Source organism: Leguminivora glycinivorella, chromosome 20, assembly GCF_023078275.1.
Source record: "Leguminivora glycinivorella isolate SPB_JAAS2020 chromosome 20, LegGlyc_1.1, whole genome shotgun sequence".
Classification (NCBI taxonomy): domain Eukaryota; kingdom Metazoa; phylum Arthropoda; class Insecta; order Lepidoptera; family Tortricidae; genus Leguminivora; species Leguminivora glycinivorella.
This window is the reverse complement of record NC_062990.1, coordinates 9,094,415-9,103,279: the sequence shown is the minus strand read 5'-3', so window position 1 is coordinate 9,103,279 and position 8,865 is coordinate 9,094,415.

Below are 8,865 nucleotides of genomic sequence, written 5' to 3'. Positions count from 1 at the left end.
AACCCAAAGGCGGCGATTTTTTTTTCTTAAAAATTATTTTTTCTACAGAGTGGGGCCTGTAACAAAGGCGAAGAATTGAACTGTAGGCTATTATCCTTAATACTGATCAACATTTGTTCAGTGACTTTTAAAAATTATGAAGTCTTTAAATTTTTAATTTTTCATACAAAATAAATATTAGCTTCAATGTACGCCATTATTGTTGTCATTGACGTTGTCTGTCACACTTTAGACTTAACAGAATTCGCAATACATTACCTCTTAGAAAAAACTTTCAAGGGTGATAAAAATCAAAATACAATTTATTTTTAAAAGTCGCCGAACAAATGTTGATCAGTATAAGGAGAATAGCCTAGAGTTCAATTCTTCGCCTTTGTTACAGGCCCCACTCTGTATAAGTAGTTGCTTACATTGAGTAATACGATTGTGCAAAGTTTTGTTGGAAAATTCCCATTGGTTCAGCCGGCAGAAAAAAAAACCGAGCAAATCATGTACAATAATATTACACTTTTGAACAGTACTTTTTTCACTTTCCCCTTAGTTACGGCCATACAAGTTCTATGCTAAATTGTAAGTCCAGGAAATGAATGGCATTTTTTATTCTCCTGCAGAATTGAAAGAGCTCATAGTTCTGACTAAAAAAGTATAAAAATTCCCACATTTGGAAAATAAAGCACCTACAACCGACAAAAATAAAAATAAAAATCTGCCCTTAGGCCGATAGTCCAGTATCATATGTTTATCATAGAAATATGATCATAGGTAAGGTATGTTTACCTCCCTTTTTCTCCAACGTGAAGAACAAGGACAGCATGTTGCCTATGATCATATTTCTATGATAAACATATTATGATACTCATACTCATACTCATACTCATTTATTTATAATATTGTTACATATTACACGTCACAATTGATAGTGGACTATGGGCCTTAGATTCCATCAACTCTCAAGTAGGTACAGGTGAAAAACATAAGAAAGTCACCTGTTGTATGTGTGAGTGACGTGTTCGAATAGAGAATACATATTTAAAATTAGTAACACAAACAAAACAAACGCCTATCCGAACACGTCACTCACGCATACAACAGGTGACTTACTTACGTTTTTTAACCGCCGCCTCAAATCTCTCAAAGGAAGGTGGTTCTCAATTCGTCTGTATTTTTTTTTTCAATGTTTGTTCCTCGATATCTCCGTCGTTACTGGACCGATTTTGTTTTTTTTTATTGAATGTATATGTATACAGATTGATCCCATTTTTCTCAGAACCCAGTTCTGATGATGGGATCCTGGAGAAATCGAGGAAACTCCTCAAATGGTGATTTTTGTGTTTTTAAAGGAACAGCATGCATTAACGTACGGAACAGTGACATTTGGTGTAGTGGAACTGCTGATGATGGTCAGAACGGAACTCCTCAAATCTGAACGGCACGCTTATTAGTGACTTTGGTATTTTTATAAGAACAGCATGCACTTACGTCCATAACAGTGACATTTGGTGCAGTGGAAGTGCTGATGATGGTCAGAACCGAACTCCTCAAATCTGAACGGCACGCTTATAGTGACTTTGGTATTTTTATAAGAACAGCATGCATTTATGTTCAGAACAGTAACATTTATTTAGTTATGTATGTTAAGCATATTGAGTTTTCAAGTCAAATTTTGTCAAGCTTCGATTTCTTGTAATCGGATTCATGAGGAATTGAGGAAACTCCTCAAATCTTAACGGCATACGTATATTGATTTTTGTTGCCATCAAATAATTAAAGCATTAAAAGCAGTTTAAAAAATACCTATACATTTCTACATAATCCAACATTCGCAAGTAGCTTTCTCGAGAACCACAAAGGCGGCGGTGTTTTTTTTTCTTAAAAATTATCACCTATAGTCCTTCCGCAATGGGTGCTGCCCGGTACTGGCAGCATCTGCTCGGTTTACCTGCTCTTTAGTCCTTATACAGGGTGTAAACCTAATACGGGCGAACCTCTTAACGGTGGTGAGTATAGGACATCAAAAATGGAATTAGATAACTTTTACTTAAAATTGAAATATTTTTTTTATCCATACAAATGAAGTCGGCCCGCAACGTAATGCAAACACACTCGCGTTTAACGCTCGTTGACAGTTGTCATTGATTGTCATCGCAACCACGTTTACAGTACATTGCTGCTGGGAAATTTTTCAAAAATTCATTATGGGGTGAAAATTAATAAGAGTAACTCAAAAACACTTCTTAATTAATGATAACAATATTGAATTATATGCCTGGTTTCATTTATCGCCCTTATTAGGTTTACGCGCTGTATTTTATTAAAGTGTTTGACACAACACCATTGTTATATTGTGAAAGGAGATTTTTTTTTCAGTTTATGAAATGTACATGGGCCTCGTGGTTATCAGTTATTACTTTTCAACTGATCCACTTGAAGTCGACGACGCCTAGAGTCCTGCGCAATGAAACCTGTCGGACCTTTAAAAACCAAATTAAATCTGAATTACAATACACTTGTTTCTCATTTTCAAATTAAATAATAATTAATATGGGAATAGAGTTATTCACAAAAAAACGTTTTTTATGTCATTTACAATAATTTGCGTCTGAAAAAGTGTTCAAAATACTACCTATAATTCTACCCACCTAACCATATGTATTTATAAGGATATGTTTCCCCTCTCCTCGCGCCTCGCTCCGCCCGCACGGCCCTCTAATTAGTTGTAGACACCTATGACAGACTGTTATAAGACATGTGCGAAAACGGTTGTGTTTCCTTGGTGAATTGTGGACCCCAGTCAATCCTGCCTGCAGTTCCTGACTCCCGGAGAGAAGGTTAGGTTAGTCTTTGACCACCTGACAGATTTTTGTATTTCTATTTTGCCCCCTCTTGTCCGTTCATAAACAAAAAGCATTCGATAACTCGAAGATTGTAAGTTACCTAATGGGTAATAACAAAAAAAAACCGGCCAAGTGCGAGTTCTACTCGCATTGTAAGGGTCACTACACGAAGGGCTTAAGCGCCTCCTTTTTAGTAGGAACTTAAGTAATTTTTGCGAATAATCGATATTTGAAACAAAACGAAACAGAAAATGAGTTAATATATGTAATATTCAAACGCGCTCACACAATTTCAAGAGATTTGGTAACTCCTTGCAGCGGCAGTGAGTGAAATTCGTAGTAATTGGAGTTTTGTCTTTTAAGTCCGACTTACGCTATACTGTAGATTTCTAATAGGTTTTCCTGTAATATATAGATTGAAAACTATCTCATGTATGTTTTTCTTAAATAACTTGAAAATTAAAAATAGGGGGGGGGGGGTCATTGCTTGCCTATTCTCTTAAATAACTTGAAAATTACCTTACTAAAAATTATTAATTAGGAAAATTGTTAATTAGGATAATTGTAAAATATAATTAGGTTAAGATTGCTACACTATCGTATTAGGTAACTGTAATGGTAGTTGTATCGTTGTTGTAAATAAATAAATAATTATTTTCGGAAAAATAGGGGGGGGGGTCATTGTTTGCCTATTCTCATAAATAACTTGAAAATTACCTTACTAAAATTATTTTTAAAATACTGATTCAAACTTTCACGATTTTTACACATATTTAAAATTGCAAACGGGACTTAATCGCGTATTTACTATGTTTTAAACACTAACCTCCGACGTTTCAAGGACGGCATTGTCCCCGTGGTCTCGGAGCAGACTGGCTGAAGTTGACATCAACATCTTCTAGCTGTACAAGTTTTTCGAACTACCCGCACTTGGTCCTGACTACCCACTTGAACAGTTTGTGCACTAGGGATGTCACCTTGTCGACACACAACACTCACGATATTCGGTTTTTCAACCTGCGATATTTGTTTCTTCTTGCATTTACTAATGACCGGGTTCCATGTGGATGAGATATTAAAACCTTCGTCTCGAATGAAATTTTTATACTTCTTAATTTCAATGGCTTCACGTATTTTTCTACTATACCCACGATCTGTAGGCCTAGCACATGATGGCCGCGGGAGTATGTCGCCGCGAGATAGATGACACGTCTTTGTCTAATTGTATTAATGACATAAGGACAGGTAGTCTATCTCGCGGCGACATACTCCCGCGGCCATCATGTGCTAGGCCTGCTGTAGAGAGAATTTTAGGGTTGTGAAGCTCAATCCAATGGTTAGGCCCTGACTGTAGCAAGTGCTCAGCAACGGCAGACTTGTTCAGCTGGCGATTTTTGACAGCTGCGATAATGTTCCATGACCCTTTCCGCTATGCCGGTGCTGCATATTGTGTAAGTGTATAGAGTACACTTTCTACTGGAGTTTGTTTCATTTGGTAAACACGTCGGTGAAATTAGTAAAAAAAATATCTTGCAAAGATTTTAAAAAATAATCTTGACTATTTTTATTGATGTTGCCATATTAAGATAAGTTCAAAAACTTATTTTATTTAATAAAATATTATTTTCATCAAACACGTTGGAGAAGATCGAGTTTAGTACGGATCCTCCACTCCGAATTTTCCAACTTAAAAGTCTGGCAACTAGGATTTATGACCAATTTTTCTCAGGCAACCTTATACTACTTTATTTGTAATTAAGTAAGCCTCGTTTTAAGAATAGCCCGGATTGGTTAACAAAGGGTGCACAACTACTACCATCAACTTACATGTTTGATAGCGGCTGCCAGGTATTAGGGACCAAAAACAGGTAAGCAACTTACTGAGGTGCTGCATATTGTGTACAGAATACACCTTCTACTGTACGGTTACCATGGGCTGCCTAAGTGAGAGCCGTATTACTTAGAAAGTGAATGAGTTTACGTTTGTTTACAATATATTGTGCCTAACTGAACACCCCAAAGAGCTGCTCTTGTCCCTTTCTAAGTTTATGAATAAATAGAGAAAGAACTATAGGCGAATGCTACGCCTCTGGTGTTTACGTGATGCAACTAAAATCATAAGTAAATGTAATTTACCTATCGAAATCTGTCAATATAGCGCCTACTGCGAATTCCGAAATATACGAATTGCGGGATTATTCCTCTTTCGCTTTAATTACTGAGAGTAAAAGAGACGCATGTCCACATTTCGTTAATTTTAGTATTGGCAGTAAGCCCCCGCTCACTCGGTTTGATTGCTGTCATTACTTGATAAATGTCATCAAATGTAAGAGTCAGTTGCAGAAAAAATGTACCTTTTGGTGAATTTTGTGTCCCGTGAAAACAATGTTGGTTTAAAAATATATCACGAAAAAAAAAACATAACATATTATTTCCGTCATTGTAGTAAAAATGCTCTTTAGATTCCCAATAATTATATTTATTTTCCCCTCACTAGCTCGGAAACACGTGTTTTGTCCTTTAATAGCAGCGGGTAAAAACGCATTTTATCCACTAGTGGGTAAAGTAATTTGACCTTGAATAAAGTCAAATTAAGGCCTGATAATGAATCTAGTAATAAAGATGATTTATCACCTGTGGAACTACTGGAAGCAGTTATAAACGCATTTTTTGCATTGTAGTTTTCTCGCTATAGTAAGGGGAAAAGTTTTGTGTTACACTCGGGTGCAAATGTATTTTACTTCTCGTGTGTTAAAAAAGTCGCAAGTTCAGGATTCTATTCTCGAACCACTCGCTTCGCTCGTGGTTCAACTATTGAATCCTTTCACTTGCTCGTTGTTCAATCCCACACTCGGCGTTAAAATACAACTTTGCCCCCTTGTATAACAAATAACTATTTATTCCAATTCCATCTTTACTTGTTTTTAGGGTTCCGTAGTCAACTAGGAACCCTTATAGTTTCGCCATGTCTGTCTGTCCGTTCGTCCGTTCGTCCGTTCCTCCGTCCGTCCGTCCGTCCGTCTGTCCGCGGATAATCTCAGTAACCGTTAGCACTAGAAAGCTGAAATTTGGCAACAATATGTATATTAATCACGCCAACAAAGCGCAAAAATAAAAAATGGAAAAAAATGTTTTATTAGGGTACTCCCTCTACATGTAAAGTGGGGGCTGATATTTTTTTTCATGCCAACCCCAACGTGTGATATATTGTTGGATAGGTATTAAAAAATGAATAAGGGTTTACTAAGATCGTTTTTTGATAATATTAATATTTTCGGAAATAATCGCTCCTAAAGGAAAAAAAAGTGCGTCCCCCCCCTCTAACTTTTGAACCATATGTTTAAATAATTTTTAAAAAAAAAAACGCCTTCATTTGGGGTTCTGGTGATAAAGACTTTAAAATGTTGGCTTATGTTATCAATTCGTCTGTATATTTTTTAATGTTTGTTATTCGATATCTCCGTCATTTCTGAACTAATTTTGAAATCTGGATGATTCTGAAGTACTTACAGATGAGAATGATTATCAGAACGGAACTCTAACCAGGGGCGGCTCACTCTTCATCAGCAGTTCCACTGCACCAAATGTCACTGTTCTGGACGTAAGTGCATGCTGTTCTTATAAAAATACCAAAGTCACTATAAGTGTGCCGTTCAGATTTGAGGAGTTCCATTCTGACCATCATCAGGAGTTCCACTGCACTAAATGTCACTGTTCCGTACGTAAATGCATGCTGTTCCTTTAACAAAAAAATATTTTGAACTTGATAGGTTTAGTAGTTTTTGAGAAAAATACGGAAAACTACGGAACCCTACACTGAGCGTGGCTCGACACGCTCTTGGCCGGTTTTTTTTTGTAAGATGACTGTGTGTTTACATCTTATACAAAATGACCATGTCCCCATTCCGATTTTTCCTTTGGAGGTCACTTTCAAGTTTCATATCACTTCCTATAAAATTTTATAGTTTTTTGAGTTCTGTATGTATTTCCTTTTATTAAGATCTAGCTTTTGCCCGCGGCTTCGCTCGCGTTAAATTTGAAAACTGTGGAATACTCTATACAAACTTCCACCCCTAAGTTTAAGGAGGTGAAGGATTAGAAAGAGACAGAAAGTAGCCTATGTCACTCTCCATCACTAATCGTCGATGAACTGGTATCAATGGCGTAGGTCTTTCGTTACTTTTTTCCGTATTTTTTTCGACGTTTTTCGTTATTTTCAACGTCTCCAATGGACATTAAAAGCATTCGTCTGGATCGCTTCATGGTGCAGTACAATAACAGTCAAACCACAAAACAATTATCTAATACTGCTAAAAAATAGCATTAGAGATTTGCACTTCATCCACTCGTACATACAGTAAAGTAGTTTATAGTTTATCGAATGTTGTTTACACTGACTGCACTCGAGGGCTGCACTAGAGAAACTAATGATAATCCTAGTGCGGCTATCAGGTCCTCGGGTATCAGGTCGAAAATATCTGATACCCGCACTAGGTGAAAATTTTTTCTTCTCTGTCGGTATGAGATACAATCGACCCGATAGGTTTTTATTATGCCGAAATGAAACATTCATAGAGACAATTCTAAAAATATATTTGTCTCTTTTCTACTCCTTTGGAAATAGAAGCTACCTGTCCCGTACCAACAGAAGGAATAGTATTTTAGTTACCGCCCCGCGGGATAGTTCATCATCGGATCTTATAGACCTGATACCACAATGAACGTGTTAACGCACATGTATAACACCCCGGAACTCTTCTACGGCGAAACTATCTCTCCCATAACAACTGAGGAAGTGGCCAAAGCCTTGTCTACAATGAAATTCGACAAAAGCCCTGGAGTTGACGGTATACGGTATCACCACAGAAGCACTGATTTTCGGGAAAACAAGTCTATTATTTACTTCCTCTTTCAAAATTGTTTAACACCATAGTAAATACAGGACAAATACCTCAAAAACTGCTTCATTCAAATATTATACTTTTGCACAAGAAAGGGGATGAAGCCGACATAGGAAACTTCGGCCAATCAGTCTTGTATCCCACACATATATAAAATATTTATTAAAATTATAGAGCGTCGCATTGCCGGGCAACTCGATCAACACCAACTGCCCAATCAAGCTGGCATTCGTCCAGGGTTCTCCACCACCGATCACCTCCACACAATGAATCAACCAGGTCATAGAAAAGTCTACGGAATTCAAACTCCCCTTATACCTAGCATTCGTAGACTACACCAAAGCATTTTATAGCATCACACATTCCGCCATAGTTACCGCACTTCAAAACCAAAATATCCACCCCAGATACATTAGCTTAATTTAAAACATATACAGGAATAGTACAGCAGACATAAAACTTCAGTACTCCAGCCCGTCGTTTCCTATACAGCGAGATGTCAAACAGGGTGATCCGCTATCTCCAAAATTATTCACCAGCACCCTTGAAGAAGATTTTAAAAGCCCGGCGGTTTCCTGGGAGAATAGAGGAATAGTCGTCGGAGACAAGAGGTTATCAAAGCTTCGGTTCGCCGACGACATTGTCCTCTTTGCTTCCTCGGAATCCGAACTGCAAGAAATGCTCCAAGATCTGAGCAACGCAAGCCTTCAGGTTGGACTTCGAATGAATCGTGCAAAGACACAAGTGATGACCAACAGCAAGAAACGTAGGGTCGAGGTAGATGGGCAGAATATAATTACAATATGTCGACGAGTATATTTACTTGGACCAGCTAGTCTCTTTCAGCAACAGGCAAGACAAAGAAGTCGAACGCCGTGTCGATAACGCTTGGAAGAGCTACTGGTCCATGAAGGAGCTTATGAAGGGAAACCTTCCACTGTCACTCAAGCGAAAACTCGTCGACATGTGTATTCTGCCTGTCCTAACCTACGGCGCCCAAACATGGTCACTCACAGAGATTCAGAAGTCCAAACTGAAGGTTTGCCAACGCGCTATGGAGCGCAGCATTCTAGGTGTCAAAAGGACCGATCGAGTCCGAAACACTGTGCTCCAAAGCTCGCATTGCTGAT